The following is a 19,543-nucleotide window of genomic DNA, read 5'->3' on the forward strand; positions in this document are numbered from 1 at the left end:
TTCTGCTGCAAATGCCTCTGGAAGTTTCATGTCGTTCGTATGCAATGTGGCAACACGAAAATGACCCGTTTTCCCATTCTGAGGGATATCTGTGCGACCCTAACAGCCCCGTGACTCACAAGAGAGACATCCCCTCCAATTTCTAGCGTTTGATGGGGTCTATCCGTGAAAAATATTAAAGTTTTTGAGTGCACATGCATTTCTGCTGCAAATGCCTCTGGAAGTTTCATGCCGTTCGTATGCAATGTGGCAACACGAAAATGACCCGTTTTCCCATTCCGAGGGATTTTTGTGCGACCCTAACAACGGCCGTGACCCACAAGAGAGACATCCCCGCCAATTTCTAGCGTTTGACGGGGTCTATCCGTGAAAAATATTAAATTTTTTAGTGCACATGCATTTCTGCTGTAAATGCCTCTGGAAGTTTCATGCGGTTCGTATGCAATGTGGCAACACGAAAATGACCCGTTTCGCCATTCCCAGGGATTTCTGTGCGATTCTAACAGCCCCGTGACCCACAAGAGAGACATCCCCGCCAATTTCTAGTCTTTGACGGGGTCTCTCCGCGAAAAATATTAAAGTTTTTGAGTGCACATGCATTTCTGCTGCAAATGCCTCTGGAAGTTTCATGTCGTTCGTATGCAATGTGGCAACACGAAATGACCCGTTTTCCCATTCCGAGGGATTTCTGTGCGACCCTAACAGCCCCGTGACCCACAAGAGAGACATCCTCGCCAATTTCTAGCGTTTGACAGGGTCTATCCGTGAAAAATATTAAAGTTTTTGAGTGCACATGCATTTCTGCTGCAAATGCCTCTGGAAGTTTTATGCGGTTCGTATGCAATGTGGCAACACGAAAATGACCCGTTTCCCCATTCCCAGGGATTTCTGTGCGATTCTAACAGCCCCGTGACCCACAAGAGAGACATCCCCGCCAATTTCTAGTCTTTGACGGGGTCTCTCTGCGAAAAATATTAAAGTTTTTGAGTACACATGCATTTCTGCTGCAAATGCCTCTGGAAGTTTCATGCCGTTCGTATGCAATGTGGCAACACGAAAATGACCCGTTTTCCAATTCTGAGGGATATCTGTGCGACCCTAACAGCCCCGTGACCCACAGGAGAGACATCGCCTCCAATTTCTAGTGTTTGACGGGGTCTATCCGTGAAAAATATCAAATGTTTTGACTGCACATGCATTTCTGCTGCAAATGCCTCTGGAAGTTTCATGCCGTTCGTATGCAATGTGGCAACACGAAAATGACCCGTTTCCCCATTCCCAGGGATTTCTGTGCGATTCTAACAGCCCCGTGACCCACAAGAGAGACATCCCCGCCAATTTCTAGTCTTTGACGGGGTATCTCCGCGAAAAATATTAAAGTTTTTGAGTGCACATGCATTTCTGCTGCAAATGCCTCTGGAAGTTTCATGCCGTTCGTATGCAATGTGACAACACGAAAATGACCCGTTTTCCCATTCTGAGGGATATCTGTGCGACCCTAACAGCCCCGTGACCCACAGGAGAGACATCGCCTCCAATTTCTAGCGTTTGACGGGGTCTATCCGTGAAAAATATCAAATTTTTTGACTGCACATGCATTTCTGCTGCAAATGCCTCTGGAAGTTTCATGCCGTTCGTATGCAATGTGGCAACACGAAAATGACCCGTTTTCCCATTCCGAGGGATTTCTGTGCGACCCTAACATCCCCGTGACCCACAAGAGAGACATCCCCGCCAATTTCTAGCGTTTGACAGGGTCTATCCGTGAAAAATATTAAAGTTTTTGAGTGCACATGCATTTCTGCTGCAAATGCCTCTGGAAGTTTCATGACGTTCGTATGCAATGTGGCAACACGAAAATGACCCGTTTTCCCATTCTGAGGGATATCTGTGCGATTCTAACAGCCCCGTGACCCACAAGAGAGACATCCCCGCCAATTTCTAGCGTTTGATGGGGTCTATCCGTGAAAAATATTAAAGTTTTTGAGTGCACATGCATTTCTGCTGCAAATGCCTCTGGAAGTTTCATGCCGTTCGTATGCAATGTGGCAACACGAAAATGACCCGTTTTCCCATTCCGAGGGATTTCTATGCGACACTAACAGCCCCGTGACCCACAGGAGAGACATCCCCGCCAATTTCTAGCGTTTGACAGGGTCTATCCGTGAAAAATATTACAGTTTTTGAGTGCACATGCATTTCTGCTGCAAATGCCTCTGGAAATTTAATGCGGTTCGTATGCAATGTGGCAACACGAAAATGACCCGTTTTCCCATTCCGAGGGATTTTTGTGCGACCCTAACAACGGCCGTGACCCACAAGAGAGACATCCCCGCCAATTTCTAGCATTTGACGGGGTCTATCCGTGAAAAATATTAAATTTTTGAGTGCACATGCATTTCTGCTGCAAATGCCTCTGGAAGTTTCATGCGGTTCGTATGCAATGTGGCAACACGAAAATGACCCGTTTCGCCATTCCCAGGGATTTCTGTGCGATTCTAACAGCCCCGTGACCCACAAGAGAGACATCCCCGCCAATTTCTAGTCTTTGACGGGGTCTCTCCGCGAAAAATATTAAAGTTTTTGAGTGCACATGCATTTCTGCTGCAAATGCCTCTGGAAGTTTCATGTCGTTCGTATGCAATGTGGCAACACGAAAATGACCCGTTTTCCCATTCTGAGGGATATCTGTGCGACCCTAACAGCCCCGTGACCCACAAGAGAGACATCCCCTCAAATTTCTAGCGTTTGATGGGGTCTATCCGTGAAAAATATTAAAGTTTTTGAGTGCACATGCATTTCTGCTGCAAATGCCTCTGGAAGTTTCATGCGGTTCGTATGCAATGTGGCAACACGAAAATGACCCGTTTTCCCATTCCGAGGGATTTTTGTGCGACCCTAACAACGGCCGTGACCCACAAGAGAGACATCCCCGCCAATTTCTAGCGTTTGACGGGGTCTATCCGTGAAAAATATTAAATTTTTGAGTGCACATGCATTTCTGCTGCAAATGCCTCTGGAAGGTTCATGCGGTTCGTATGCAATGTGGCAACACGAAAATGACCCGTTTCGCCATTCCCAGGGATTTCTGTGCGATTCTAACAGCCCCGTGACCCACAAGAGAGACATCCCCGCCAATTTCTAGTCTTTGACGGGGTCTCTCCGCGAAAAATATTAAAGTTTTTGAGTGCACATGCATTTCTGCTGCAAATGCCTCTGGAAGTTTCATGCCGTTCGTATGCAATGTGGCAACACGAAAATGACCCGTTTTCCAATTCTGAGGGATATCTGTGCGACCCTAACAGCCCCGTGACCCACAGGAGAGACATCGCCTCCAATTTCTAGTGTTTGACGGGGTCTATCCGTGAAAAATATCAAATGTTTTGACTGCACATGCATTTCTGCTGCAAATGCCTCTGGAAGGTTCATGCCGTTCGTATGCAATGTGGCAACACGAAAATGACCCGTTTTCCCATTCCGAGGGATTTCTGTGCGACCCTAACAGCCCCGTGACCCACAAGAGAGACATCGCCGCCAATTTCTAGCGTTTGACAGGATCTATCCGTGAAAAATATTACATTTTTTGAGTGCACATGCATTTCTGCTGCAAATGCCTCTGGAAGTTTCATGCGGTTCGTATGCAATGTGGCAACACGAAAATGACCCGTTTCCCCATTCCCAGGGATTTCTGTGCGATTCTAACAGCCCCGTGACCCACAAGAGAGACATCCCCTCCAATTTCTAGCGTTTGATGGGGTCTATCCGTGAAAAATATTAAAGTTTTTGAGTGCACATGCATTTCTGCTGCAAATGCCTCTGGAAGTTTCATGCCGTTCGTATGCAATGTGGCAACACGAAAATGACCCGTTTTCCCATTCCGAGGGATTTTTGTGCGACCCTAACAACGGCTGTGACCCACATGAGAGACATCCCCGCCAATTTCTAGCGTTTGACGGGGTCTATCCGTGAAAAATATTAAATTTTTGAGTGCACATGCATTTCTGCTGCAAATGCCTCTGGAAGTTTCATGCGGTTCGTATGCAATGTGGCAACACGAAAATGACCCGTTTCGCCATTCCCAGGGATTTCTGTGCGATTCTAACAGCCCCGTGACCCACAAGAGAGACATCCCCGCCAATTTCTAGTCTTTGACGGGGTCTCTCCGCGAAAAATATTAAAGTTTTTGAGTGCACATGCATTTCTGCTGCAAATGCCTCTGGAAGTTTCATGTCGTTCGTATGCAATGTGGCAACACGAAAATGACCCGTTTTCCCATTCTGAGGGATATCTGTGCGACCCTAACAGCCCCGTGACCCACAGGAGAGACATCGCCTCCAATTTCTAGCGTTTGACGGGGTCTATCCGTGAAAAATATCACATTTTTTGACTGCACATGCATTTATGCTGCAAATGCCTCTGGAAGTTTCATGCTGTTCGTATGCAATGTGGCAACACGAAAATGACCCGTTTTCCCATTCCGAGGGATTTCTGTGCGACCCTAACAGCCCCGTGACCCACAAGAGAGACATCCTCGCCAATTTCTAGCATTTGACAGGGTCTATCCGTGAAAAATATTAAAGTTTTTGAGTGCACATGCATTTCTGCTGCAAATGCCTTTGGAAGTTTTATGCGGTTCGTATGCAGTGTGGCAACACGAAAATGACCCGTTTCCCCATTCCCAGGGATTTCTGTGCGATTCTAACAGCCCCGTGACCCACAAGAGAGACATCGCCGCCAATTTCTAGCGTTTGACAGGGTCTATCAGTGAAAAATATTACATTTTTTGAGTGCACATGCATATCTGCTGCAAATGCCTCTGGAAGTTTCATGCGGTTCGTATACAATGTGGCAACACGAAAATGACCCGTTTCCCCATTCCCAGGGATTTCTGTGCGATTCTAACAGCCCCGTGACCCACAAGAGAGACATCCCCTCCAATTTCTAGCGTTTGATGGAGTCTATCCGTGAAAAATATTAAAGTTTTTGAGTGCACATGCATTTCTGCTGCAAATGCCTCTGGAAGTTTCATGCCGTTCGTATGCAATGTGGCAACACGAAAATGACCCGTTTTCCCATTCCGAGGGATTTTTGTGCGACCCTAACAACGGCCGTGACCCACAAGAGAGACATCCCCGCCAATTTCTAGCGTTTGACGGGGTCTATCCGTGAAAAATATTAAATTTTTGAGTGCACATGCATTTCTGCTGCAAATGCCTCTGGAAGTTTCATGCGGTTCGTATGCAATGTGGCAACATGAAAATGACCCGTTTCGCCATTCCCAGGGATTTCTGTGCGATTCTAACAGCCCCGTGACCCACAAGAGAGACATCCCCGCCAATTTCTAGTCTTTGACGGGGTCTCTCCGCGAAAAATATTAAAGTTTTTGAGTGCACATGCATTTCTGCTGCAAATGCCTCTGGAAGTTTCATGCCGTTCGTATGCAATGTGGCAACACGAAAATGACCCGTTTTCCCATTCCGAGGGATTTCTGTGCGACGCTAACAGCCCCGTGACCCACAAGAGAGACATCCTCGCCAATTTCTAGCGTTTGACAGGGTCTATCCGTGAAACATATTAAAGTTTTTGAGTGCACATGCATTTCTGCTGCAAATGCCTCTGGAAGTTTTATGCGGTTCGTATGCAATGTGGCAACACGAAAATGACCCGTTTCCCCATTCCCAGGGATTTCTGTGCGATTCTAACAGCCCCGTGACCCACAAGAGAGACATCGCCGCCAATTTCTAGCGTTTGACAGGGTCTATCCATGAAAAATATTACATTTTTTGAGTGCACATGCATTTCTGCTGCAAATGCCTCTGGAAGTTTCATGCGGTTCGTATGCAATGTGGCAACACGAAAATGACCCGTTTCCCCATTCCCAGGGATTTCTGTGCGATTCTAACAGCCCCGTGACCCACAAGAGAGACATCCCCTCCAATTTCTAGCGTTTGATGGGGTCTATCCGTGAAAAATATTAAAGTTTTTGAGTGCACATGCATTTCTGCTGCAAATGCCTCTGGAAGTTTCATGCCGTTCGTATGCAATGTGGCAACACGAAAATGACCCGTTTTCCCATTCCGAGGGATTTTTGTGCGACCCTAACAACGGCCGTGACCCACAAGAGAGACATCCCCGCCAATTTCTAGCGTTTGACGGGGTCTATCCGTGAAAAATATTAAATTTTTGAGTGCACATGCATTTCTGCTGCAAATGCCTCTGGAAGTTTCATGCGGTTCGTATGCAATGTGGCAACACGAAAATGACCCGTTTCGCCATTCCCAGGGATTTCTGTGCGATTCTAACAGCCCCGTGACCCACAAGAGAGACATCCCCGCCAATTTCTAGTCTTTGACGGGGTCTCTCCGCGAAAAATATTAAAGTTTTTGAGTGCACATGCATTTCTGCTGCAAATGCCTCTGGAAGTTTTATGCGGTTCGTATGCAATGTGACAACACAAAAATGACCCGTTTCCCCATTCCCAGGGATTTCTGTGCGATTCTAACAGCCCCGTGACCCACAGGAGAGTCATCGCCTCCAATTTCTAGCGTTTGACGGGGTCTATCCGTGAAAAATATCAAATTTTTTGACTGCACATGCATTTATGCTGCAAATGCCTCTGGAAGTTTCATGCCGTTCGTATGCAATGTGGCAACACGAAAATGACCCGTTTTCCCATTCCGAGGGATTTCTGTGCGACCCTAACAGCCCCGTGACCCACAAGAGAGACATCCTCGCCAATTTCTAGCGTTTGACAGGGTCTATCCGTGAAAAATATTAAAGTTTTTGAGTGCACATGCATTTCTGCTGCAAATGCCTCTGGAAGTTTTATGCGGTTCGTATGCAATGTGACAACACAAAAATGACCCGTTTCCCCATTCCCAGGGATTTCTGTGCGATTCTAACAGCCCCGTGACCCACAAGAGAGACATCCCCGCCAATTTCTAGTCTTTGACGGGGTCTCTCTGCGAAAAATATTAAAGTTTTTGAGTACACATGCATTTCTGCTGCAAATGCCTCTGGAAGTTTCATGCCGTTCGTATGCAATGTGGCAACACGAAAATGACCCGTTGTCCAATTCTGAGGGATATCTGTGCGACCCTAACAGCCCCGTGACCCACAGGAGAGTCATCGCCTCCAATTTCTAGTGTTTGACGGGGTCTATCCGTGAAAAATATCAAATGTTTTGACTGCACATGCATTTCTGCTGCAAATGCCTCTGGAAGGTTCATGCCGTTCGTATGCAATGTGGCAACACGAAAATGACCCGTTTTCCCATTCCGAGGGATTTCTGTGCGACCCTAACAGCCCCGTGACCCACAAGAGAGACATCGCCGCCAATTTCTAGCGTTTGACAGGGTCTATCCGTGAAAAATATTACATTTTTTGAGTGCACATGCATTTCTGCTGCAAATGCCTCTGAAAGTTTCATGCGGTTCGTATGCAATGTGGCAACACGAAAATGACCCGTTTCCCCATTCCCAGGGATTTCTGTGCGATTCTAACAGCCCCGTGACCCACAAGAGAGACATCCCCGCCAATTTCTAGCGTTTGACAGGATCTATCCGTGAAAACTATTAAAGTTTTTGAGTGCACATGCATTTCTGCTGCAAATGCCTCTGGAAGTTTCATGACGTTCGTATGCAATGTGGCAACACGAAAATGACCCGTTTTCCCATTCTGAGGGATATCTGTGCGACCCTAACAGCCCTGTGACCCACAAGAGAGACATCCCCTCCAATTTCTAGCGTTTGATGGGGTCTATCCGTGAAAAATATTAAAGTTTTTGAGTGCACATGCATTTCTGCTGCAAATGCCTCTGGAAGTTTCATGCCGTTCGTATGCAATGTGGCAACACGAAAATGACCCGTTTTCCCATTCCGAGGGATTTCTATGCGACACTAACAGCCCCGTGACCCACAAGAGAGACATCCCCGCCAATTTCTAGCGTTTGACAGGGTCTATCCGTGAAAAATATTACAGTTTTTGAGTGCACATGCATTTCTGCTGCAAATGCCTCTGGAAATTTAATGCGGTTCGTATGCAATGTGGCAACACGAAAATGACCCGTTTTCCCATTCCGAGGGATGTTTGTGCGACCCTAACAACGGCCGTGACCCACAAGAGAGACATCCCCGCCAATTTCTAGCGTTTGACAGGGTCTATCCGTGAAAAATATCAAATTTTTTGACTGCACATGCATTTATGCTGCAAATGCCTCTGGAAGTTTCATGCCGTTCGTATGCAATGTGGCAACAAGAAAATGACCCGTTTTCCCATTCCGAGGGATTTCTGTGCGACCCTAACAGCCCCGTGACCCACAAGAGAGACATCCTCGCCAATTTCTAGCGTTTGACAGGGTTTATCCGTGAAAAATATTAAAGTTTTTGAGTGCACATGCATTTCTGCTGCAAATGCCTCTGGAAGTTTTACGCGGTTCGTATGCAATGTGGCAACACGAAAATGACCCGATTCCCCATTCCCAGGGATTTCTGTGCGATTCTAACAGCCCCGTGACCCACAAGAGAGACATCCCCGCCAATTTCTAGTCTTTGACGGGGTCTCTCTGCGAAAAATATTAAAGTTTTTGAGTACACATGCATTTCTGCTGCAAATGCCTCTGGAAGTTTCATGCCGTTCGTATGCAATGTGGCAACACGAAAATGACCCGTTTTCAAATTCTGAGGGATATCTGTGCGACCCTAACAGCCCCGTGACCCACAGGAGAGACATCGCCTCCAATTTCTAGTGTTTGACGGGGTCTATCCGTGAAAAATATCAAATGTTTTGACTGCACATGCATTTCTGCTGCAAATGCCTCTGGAAGGTTCATGCCGTTCGTATGCAATGTGGCAACACGAAAATGACCCGTTTTCCCATTCCGAGGGATTTCTGTGCGACCCTAACAGCCCCGTGACCCACAAGAGAGACATCGCCGCCAATTTCTAGCGTTTGACAGGGTCTATCCGTGAAAAATATTACATTTTTTGAGTGCACATGCATTTCTGCTGCAAATGCCTCTGGAAGTTTCATGTGGTTCGTATGCAATGTGGCAACACGAAAATGACCCGTTTCCCCATTCCCAGGGATTTCTGTGCGATTCTAACAGCCCCGTGACCCACAAGAGAGACATCCCCGCCAATTTCTAGTCTTTGACGGGGTATCTCCGCGAAAAATATTAAAGTTTTTCAGTGCACATGCATTTCTGCTGCAAATGCCTCTGGAAGTTTCATGCCGTTCGTATGCAATGTGGCAACACGAAAATGACCCGTTTTCCCATTCTGAGGGATATCTGTGCGACCCTAACAGCCCCGTGACCCACAGGAGAGACATCGCCTCCAATTTCTAGCGTTTGACGGGGTCTATCCGTGAAAAATATCTAATTTTTTGACTGCACATGCATTTCTGCTGCAAATGCCTCTGGAAGTTTCATGCCGTTCGTATGCAATGTGGCAACACGAAAATGACCCGTTTTCCCATTCCGAGGGATTTCTGTGCGACCCTAACATCCCCGTGACCCACAAGACAGACATCCCCGCCAATTTCTAGCGTTTGACAGGTTCTATCCGTGAAAAATATTAAAGTTTTTGAGTGCACATGCATTTCTGCTGCAAATGCCTCTGGAAGTTTCATGACGTTCGTATGCAATGTGGCAACACGAAAATGACCCGTTTTCCCATTCTGAGGGATATCTGTGCGACCCTAACAGCCCCGTGACCCACAAGAGAGACATCCCCTCCAATTTCTAGCGTTTGATGGGGTCTATCTGTGAAAAATATTAAAGTTTTTGAGTGCACATGCATTTCTGCTGCAAATGCCTCTGGAAGTTTCATGCCGTTCGTATGCAATGTGGCAACACGAAAATGACCCGTTTTCCCATTCCGAGGGATTTCTATGCGACACTAACAGCCCCGTGACCCACAAGAGAGACATCCCCGCCAATTTCTAGCGTTTGACAGGGTCTATCCGTGAAAAATATTACAGTTTTTGAGTGCACATGCATTTCTGCTGCAAATGCCTCTGGAAATTTAATGCGGTTCGTATGCAATGTGGCAACACGAAAATGACCCGTTTTCCCATTCCGAGGGATTTCTGTGCGACCCTAACAGCCCCGTGACCCACAAGAGAGACATCCTCGCCAATTTCTAGCGTTTGACAGGGTTTATCCGTGAAAAATATTAAAGTTTTTGAGTGCACATGCATTTCTGCTGCAAATGCCTCTGGAAGTTTTACGCGGTTCGTATGCAATGTGGCAACACGAAAATGACCCGATTCCCCATTCCCAGGGATTTCTGTGCGATTCTAACAGCCCCGTGACCCACAAGAGAGACATCCCCGCCAATTTCTAGTCTTTGACGGGGTCTCTCTGCGAAAAATATTAAAGTTTTTGAGTACACATGCATTTCTGCTGCAAATGCCTCTGGAAGTTTCATGCCGTTCGTATGCAATGTGGCAACACGAAAATGACCCGTTTTCAAATTCTGAGGGATATCTGTGCGACCCTAACAGCCCCGTGACCCACAGGAGAGACATCGCCTCCAATTTCTAGTGTTTGACGGGGTCTATCCGTGAAAAATATCAAATGTTTTGACTGCACATGCATTTCTGCTGCAAATGCCTCTGGAAGGTTCATGCCGTTCGTATGCAATGTGGCAACACGAAAATGACCCGTTTTCCCATTCCGAGGGATTTCTGTGCGACCCTAACAGCCCCGTGACCCACAAGAGAGACATCGCCGCCAATTTCTAGCGTTTGACAGGGTCTATCCGTGAAAAATATTACATTTTTTGAGTGCACATGCATTTCTGCTGCAAATGCCTCTGGAAGTTTCATGTGGTTCGTATGCAATGTGGCAACACGAAAATGACCCGTTTCCCCATTCCCAGGGATTTCTGTGCGATTCTAACAGCCCCGTGACCCACAAGAGAGACATCCCCGCCAATTTCTAGTCTTTGACGGGGTATCTCCGCGAAAAATATTAAAGTTTTTCAGTGCACATGCATTTCTGCTGCAAATGCCTCTGGAAGTTTCATGCCGTTCGTATGCAATGTGGCAACACGAAAATGACCCGTTTTCCCATTCTGAGGGATATCTGTGCGACCCTAACAGCCCCGTGACCCACAGGAGAGACATCGCCTCCAATTTCTAGCGTTTGACGGGGTCTATCCGTGAAAAATATCTAATTTTTTGACTGCACATGCATTTCTGCTGCAAATGCCTCTGGAAGTTTCATGCCGTTCGTATGCAATGTGGCAACACGAAAATGACCCGTTTTCCCATTCCGAGGGATTTCTGTGCGACCCTAACATCCCCGTGACCCACAAGACAGACATCCCCGCCAATTTCTAGCGTTTGACAGGTTCTATCCGTGAAAAATATTAAAGTTTTTGAGTGCACATGCATTTCTGCTGCAAATGCCTCTGGAAGTTTCATGACGTTCGTATGCAATGTGGCAACACGAAAATGACCCGTTTTCCCATTCTGAGGGATATCTGTGCGACCCTAACAGCCCCGTGACCCACAAGAGAGACATCCCCTCCAATTTCTAGCGTTTGATGGGGTCTATCTGTGAAAAATATTAAAGTTTTTGAGTGCACATGCATTTCTGCTGCAAATGCCTCTGGAAGTTTCATGCCGTTCGTATGCAATGTGGCAACACGAAAATGACCCGTTTTCCCATTCCGAGGGATTTCTATGCGACACTAACAGCCCCGTGACCCACAAGAGAGACATCCCCGCCAATTTCTAGCGTTTGACAGGGTCTATCCGTGAAAAATATTACAGTTTTTGAGTGCACATGCATTTCTGCTGCAAATGCCTCTGGAAATTTAATGCGGTTCGTATGCAATGTGGCAACACGAAAATGAACCGTTTTCCCATTCCGAGGGATTTTTGTGCGACCCTAACAACGGCCGTGACCCACAAGAGAGACATCCCCGCCAATTTCTAGCGTTTGACGGGGTCTATCCGTGAAAAATATTAAAGTTTTTGAGTGCACATGCATTTCTGCTGCAAATGCCTCTGGAAGTTTCATGCGGTTCGTATGCAATGTGGCAACACGAAAATGACCCGTTTCCCCATTCCCAGGGATTTCTGTGCAATTCTAACAGCCCCGTGACCCACAAGAGAGACATCCCCGCCAATTTCTAGTCTTTGACGGGGTCTCTCCGCGAAAAATATTAAAGTTTTTGAGTGCACATGCATTTCTGCTGCAAATGCCTCTGGAAGTTTCATGTCGTTCGTATGCAATGTGGCAACACGAAAATGACCCGTTTTCCCATTCTGAGGGATATCTGTGCGACCCTAACAGCCCCGTGACCCACAGGAGAGACATCGCCTCCAATTTCTAGCGTTTGACGGGGTCTATCCGTGAAAAATATCAAATTTTTTGACTGCACATGCATTTATGCTGCAAATGCCTCTGGAAGTTTCATGCCGTTCGTATGCAATGTGGCAACACGAAAATGACCCCTTTTCCCATTCCGAGGGGTTTCTGTGCGACCCTAACAGCCCCGTGACCCACAAGAGAGACATCCTCGCCAATTTCTAGCGTTTGACAGGGTCTATCCGTGAAAAATATTAAAGTTTTTGAGTGCACATGCATTTCTGCTGCAAATGCCTCTGGAAGTTTTATGCTGTTCGTATGCAATGTGGCAACACGAAAATGACCCGTTTTCCAATTCTGAGGGATATCTGTGCGACCCTAACAGCCCCGTGACCCACAAGAGAGACATCCCCTCCAATTTCTAGCGTTTGATGGGGTCTATCCGTGAAAAATATTAAAGTTTTTGAGTGCACATGCATTTCTGCTGCAAATGCCTCTGGAAGTTTCATGCGGTTCGTATGCAATGTGGCAACACGAAAATGACCCGTTTTCCCATTCCGAGGGATTTTTGTGCGACCCTAACAACGCCGGTGACCCACAAGAGAGACATCCCCTCCAATTTCTAGCGTTTGATGGGGTCTATCCGTGAAAAATATTAAAGTTTTTGAGTGCACATGCATTTCTGCTGCAAATGCCTCTGGAAGTTTCATGCCGTTCGTATGCAATGTGGCAACACGATAATGACCCGTTTTCCCATTCCGAGGGATTTCTGTGCGACCCTAACAGCCCCGTGACCTACAAGAGAGACATCCCCGCCAATTTCTAGCGTTTGACGGGGTCTATCCGTGAAAAATATTACATTTTTTGAGTGCACATGCATTTCTGCTGCAAATGCCTCTGGAAATTTCATGCGGTTCGTATGCAATGTGGCAACACGAAAATGACCCGTTTTCCCATTCCGAGGGATTTCTGTGTGACCCTAACAACGCCCGTGACCCACCAGAGAGACATCCCCGCCAATTTCTAGGGTTTGACGGGGTCTATCCGTGAAAAATATTAAAGTTTTTGAGTGCACATGCATTTCTGCTGCAAATGCCTCTGGAAGTTTCATGCGGTTCGTATGCAATGTGGCAACACGAAAATGACCCGTTTCCCCATTCCCAGGGATTTCTGTGCAATTCTAACAGCCCCGTGACCCACAAGAGAGACATCCCCGCCAATTTCTAGTCTTTGACGGGGTCTCTCCGCGTTGAGTGCACATGCATTTCTGCTGCAAATGCCTCTGGAAGTTTCATGTCGTTCGTATGCAATGTGGCAACACGAAAATGACCCGTTTTCCCATTCTGAGGGATATCTGTGCGACCCTAACAGCCCCGTGACCCACAGGAGAGACATCGCCTCCAATTTCTAGCGTTTGACGGGGTCTATCCGTGAAAAATATCACATTTTTTGACTGCACATGCATTTCTGCTGCAAATGCCTCTGGAAATTTTATGCTGTTCGTATGCAATGTGGCAACACGAAAATGACCCGTTTTCCAATTCTGAGGGATATCTGTGCGACCCTAACAGCCCCGTGACCCACAAGAGAGACATCCCCTCCAATTTCTAGCGTTTGATGGGGTCTATCCGTGAAAAATATTAAAGTTTTTGAGTGCACATGCATTTCTGCTGCAAATGCCTCTGGAAGTTTCATGCCGTTCGTATGCAATGTGGCAACACGATAATGACCCGTTTTCCCATTCCGAGGGATTTCTGTGCGACCCTAACAGCCCCGTGACCTACAAGAGAGACATCCCCGCCAATTTCTAGTCTTTGACGGGGTCTCTCCGCGAAAAATATTAAACTTTTTGAGTGCACATGCATTTCTGCTGCAAATGCCTCTGGAAGTTTCATGTCGTTCGTATGCAATGTGGCAACACGAAAATGACCCGTTTTCCCATTCTGAGGGATATCTGTGCGACCCTAACAGCCCCGTGACCCACAGGAGAGACATCGCCTCCAATTTCTTGCGTTTGACGGGGTCTATCCGTGAAAAATATCACATTTTTTGACTGCACATGCATTTCTGCTGCAAATGCCTCTGGAAGTTTTATGCTGTTCGTATGCAATGTGGCAACACGAAAATGACCCGTTTTCCAATTCTGAGGGATATCTGTGCGACCCTAACAGCCCCGTGACCCACAGGAGAGTCATCGCCTCCAATTTCTAGCGTTTGACGGGGTCTATCCGTGAAAAATATCAAATTTTTTGACTGCACATGCATTTATGCTGCAAATGCCTCTGGAAGTTTCATGCCGTTCGTATGCAATGTGGCAACACGAAAATGACCCGTTTTCCCATTCCGAGGGATTTCTGTGCGACCCTAACAGCCCCGTGACCCACAAGAGAGACATCCTCGCCAATTTCTAGCGTTTGACAGGGTCTATCCGTGAAAAATATTAAAGTTTTTGAGTGCACATGCATTTCTGCTGCAAATGCCTCTGGAAGTTTTATGCGGTTCGTATGCAATGTGACAACACAAAAATGACCCGTTTCCCCATTCCCAGGGATTTCTGTGCGATTCTAACAGCCCCGTGACCCACAAGAGAGACATCCCCGCCAATTTCTAGTCTTTGACGGGGTCTCTCTGCGAAAAATATTAAAGTTTTTGAGTACACATGCATTTCTGCTGCAAATGCCTCTGGAAGTTTCATGCCGTTCGTATGCAATGTGGCAACACGAAAATGACCCGTTTTCCAATTCTGAGGGATATCTGTGCGACCCTAACAGCCCCGTGACCCACAGGAGAGTCATCGCCTCCAATTTCTAGTGTTTGACGGGGTCTATCCGTGAAAAATATCAAATGTTTTGACTGCACATGCATTTCTGCTGCAAATGCCTCTGGAAGGTTCATGCCGTTCGTATGCAATGTGGCAACACGAAAATGACCCGTTTTCCCATTCCGAGGGATTTCTGTGCGACCCTAACAGCCCCGTGACCCACAAGAGAGACATCGCCGCCAATTTCTAGCGTTTGACAGGGTCTATCCGTGAAAAATATTACATTTTTTGAGTGCACATGCATTTCTGCTGCAAATGCCTCTGAAAGTTTCATGCGGTTCGTATGCAATGTGGCAACACGAAAATGACCCGTTTCCCCATTCCCAGGGATTTCTGTGCGATTCTAACAGCCCCGTGACCCACAAGAGAGACATCCCCGCCAATTTCTAGCGTTTGACAGGGTCTATTCGTGAAAAATATTAAAGTTTTTGAGTGCACATGCATTTCTGCTGCAAATGCCTCTGGAAGTTTCATGACGTTCGTATGCAATGTGGCAACAGGAAAATGACCCGTTTTCCCATTCTGAGGGATATCTGTGCGACCCTAACAGCCCTGTGACCCACAAGAGAGACATCCCCTCCAATTTCTAGCGTTTGATGGGGTCTATCCGTGAAAAATATTAAAGTTTTTGAGTGCACATGCATTTCTGCTGCAAATGCCTCTGGAAGTTTCATGCCGTTCGTATGCAATGTGGCAACACGATAATGACCCGTTTTCCCATTCCGAGGGATTTCTGTGCGACCCTAACAGCCCCGTGACCTACAAGAGAGACATCCCCGCCAATTTCTAGTCTTTGACGGGGTCTCTCCGCGAAAAATATTACACTTTTTGAGTGCACATGCATTTCTGCTGCAAATGCCTCTGGAAGTTTCATGTCGTTCGTATGCAATGTGGCAACACGAAAATGACCCGTTTTCCCATTCTGAGGGATATCTGTGCGACCCTAACAGCCCCGTGACCCACAGGAGAGTCATCGCCTCCAATTTCTAGCGTTTGACGGGGTCTATCCGTGAAAAATATCAAATTTTTTGACTGCACATGCATTTATGCTGCAAATGCCTCTGGAAGTTTCATGCCGTTCGTATGCAATGTGGCAACACGAAAATGACCCGTTTTCCCATTCCGAGGGATTTCTGTGCGACCCTAACAGCCCCGTGACCCACAAGAGAGACATCCTCGCCAATTTCTAGCGTTTGACAGGGTCTATCCGTGAAAAATATTAAAGTTTTTGAGTGCACATGCATTTCTGCTGCAAATGCCTCTGGAAGTTTTATGCGGTTCGTATGCAATGTGACAACACAAAAATGACCCGTTTCCCCATTCCCAGGGATTTCTGTGCGATTCTAACAGCCCCGTGACCCACAAGAGAGACATCCCCGCCAATTTCTAGTCTTTGACGGGGTCTCTCTGCGAAAAATATTAAAGTTTTTGAGTACACATGCATTTCTGCTGCAAATGCCTCTGGAAGTTTCATGCCGTTCGTATGCAATGTGGCAACACGAAAATGACCCGTTTTCCAATTCTGAGGGATATCTGTGCGACCCTAACAGCCCCGTGACCCACAGGAGAGTCATCGCCTCCAATTTCTAGTGTTTGACGGGGTCTATCCGTGAAAAATATCAAATGTTTTGACTGCACATGCATTTCTGCTGCAAATGCCTCTGGAAGGTTCATGCCGTTCGTATGCAATGTGGCAACACGAAAATGACCCGTTTTCCCATTCCGAGGGATTTCTGTGCGACCCTAACAGCCCCGTGACCCACAAGAGAGACATCCTCGCCAATTTCTAGCGTTTGACAGGGTCTATCCGTGAAAAATATTAAAGTTTTTGAGTGCACATGCATTTCTGCTGCAAATGCCTCTGGAAGTTTTATGCGGTTCGTATGCAATGTGACAACACAAAAATGACCCGTTTCCCCATTCCCAGGGATTTCTGTGCGATTCTAACAGCCCCGTGACCCACAAGAGAGACATCCCCGCCAATTTCTAGTCTTTGACGGGGTCTCTCTGCGAAAAATATTAAAGTTTTTGAGTACACATGCATTTCTGCTGCAAATGCCTCTGGAAGTTTCATGCCGTTCGTATGCAATGTGGCAACACGAAAATGACCCGTTTTCCAATTCTGAGGGATATCTGTGCGACCCTAACAGCCCCGTGACCCACAGGAGAGTCATCGCCTCCAATTTCTAGTGTTTGACGGGGTCTATCCGTGAAAAATATCAAATGTTTTGACTGCACATGCATTTCTGCTGCAAATGCCTCTGGAAGGTTCATGCCGTTCGTATGCAATGTGGCAACACGAAAATGACCCGTTTTCCCATTCCGAGGGATTTCTGTGCGACCCTAACAGCCCCGTGACCCACAGGAGAGACATCGCCTCCAATTTCTAGCGTTTGACGGGGTCTATCCGTGAAAAATATCAAATTTTTTGACTGCACATGCATTTATGCTGCAAATGCCTCTGGAAGTTTCATGCCGTTCGTATGCAATGTGGCAACACGAAAATGACCCGTTTTCCAATTCTGAGGGATATCTGTGCGACCCTAACAGCCCCGTGACCCACAAGAGAGACATCCCCTCCAATTTCTAGCGTTTGATGGGGTCTATCCGTGAAAAATATTAAAGTTTTTGAGTGCACATGCATTTCTGCTGCAAATGCCTCTGGAAGTTTCATGCGGTTCGTATGCAATGTGGCAACACGAAAATGACCCGTTTTCCCATTCCGAGGGATTTTTGTGCGACCCTAACAACGCCGGTGACCCACAAGAGAGACATCCCCTCCAATTTCTAGCGTTTGATGGGGTCTATCCGTGAAAAATATTAAAGTTTTTGAGTGCACATGCATTTCTGCTGCAAATGCCTCTGGAAGTTTCATGCCGTTCGTATGCAATGTGGCAACACGATAATGACCCGTTTTCCCATTCCGAGGGATTTCTGTGCGACCCTAACAGCCCCGTGACCTACAAGAGAGAAATCCCCGCCAATTTCTAGCGTTTGACGGGGTCTATCCGTGAAAAATATTACATTTTTTGAGTGCACATGCATTTCTGCTGCAAATGCCTCTGGAAATTTCATGCGGTTCGTATGCAATGTGGCAACACGAAAATGACCCGTTTTCCCATTCCGAGGGATTTCTGTGTGACCCTAACAACGCCCGTGACCCACCAGAGAGACATCCCCGCCAATTTCTAGGGTTTGACGGGGTCTATCCGTGAAAAATATTAAAGTTTTTGAGTGCACATGCATTTCTGCTGCAAATGCCTCTGGAAGTTTCATGCGGTTCGTATGCAATGTGGCAACACGAAAATGACCCGTTTCCCCATTCCCAGGGATTTCTGTGCAATTCTAACAGCCCCGTGACCCACAAGAGAGACATCCCCGCCAATTTCTAGTCTTTGACGGGGTCTCTCCGCGAAAAATATTAAACTTTTTGAGTGCACATGCATTTCTGCTGCAAATGCCTCTGGAAGTTTCATGTCGTTCGTATGCAATGTGGCAACACGAAAATGACCCGTTTTCCCATTCTGAGGGATATCTGTGCGACCCTAACAGCCCCGTGACCCACAGGAGAGACATCGCCTCCAATTTCTAGCGTTTGACGGGGTCTATCCGTGAAAAATATCACATTTTTTGACTGCACATGCATTTCTGCTGCAAATGCCTCTGGAAGTTTTATGCTGTTCGTATGCAATGTGGCAACACGAAAATGACCCGTTTTCCAATTCTGAGGGATATCTGTGCGACCCTAACAGCCCCGTGACCCACAAGAGAGACATCCCCTCCAATTTCTAGCGTTTGATGGGGTCTATCCGTGAAAAATATTAAAGTTTTTGAGTGCACATGCATTTCTGCTGCAAATGCCTCTGGAAGTTTCATGCCGTTCGTATGCAATGTGGCAACACGATAATGACCCGTTTTCCCATTCCGAGGGATTTCTGTGCGACCCTAACAGCCCCGTGACCTACAAGAGAGACATCCCCGCCAATTTCTAGTCTTTGACGGGGTCTCTCCGCGAAAAATATTAAACTTTTTGAGTGCACATGCATTTCTGCTGCAAATGCCTCTGGAAGTTTCATGTCGTTCGTATGCAATGTGGCAACACGAAAATGACCCGTTTTCCCATTCTGAGGGATATCTGTGCGACCCTAACAGCCCCGTGACCCACAGGAGAGACATCGCCTCCAATTTCTAGCGTTTGACGGGGTCTATCCGTGAAAAATATCACATTTTTTGACTGCACATGCATTTCTGCTGCAAATGCCTCTGGAAGTTTTATGCTGTTCGTATGCAATGTGGCAACACGAAAATGACCCGTTTTCCAATTCTGAGGGATATCTGTGCGACCCTAACAGCCCCGTGACCCACAGGAGAGTCATCGCCTCCAATTTCTAGCGTTTGAC

Source organism: Petromyzon marinus, chromosome 48 (assembly GCF_048934315.1).
Source record: "Petromyzon marinus isolate PM22_M1 ecotype Great Lakes invasive population chromosome 48, UKy_Petmar_22M1.pri1.0, whole genome shotgun sequence".
NCBI lineage: Eukaryota > Metazoa > Chordata > Hyperoartia > Petromyzontiformes > Petromyzontidae > Petromyzon > Petromyzon marinus.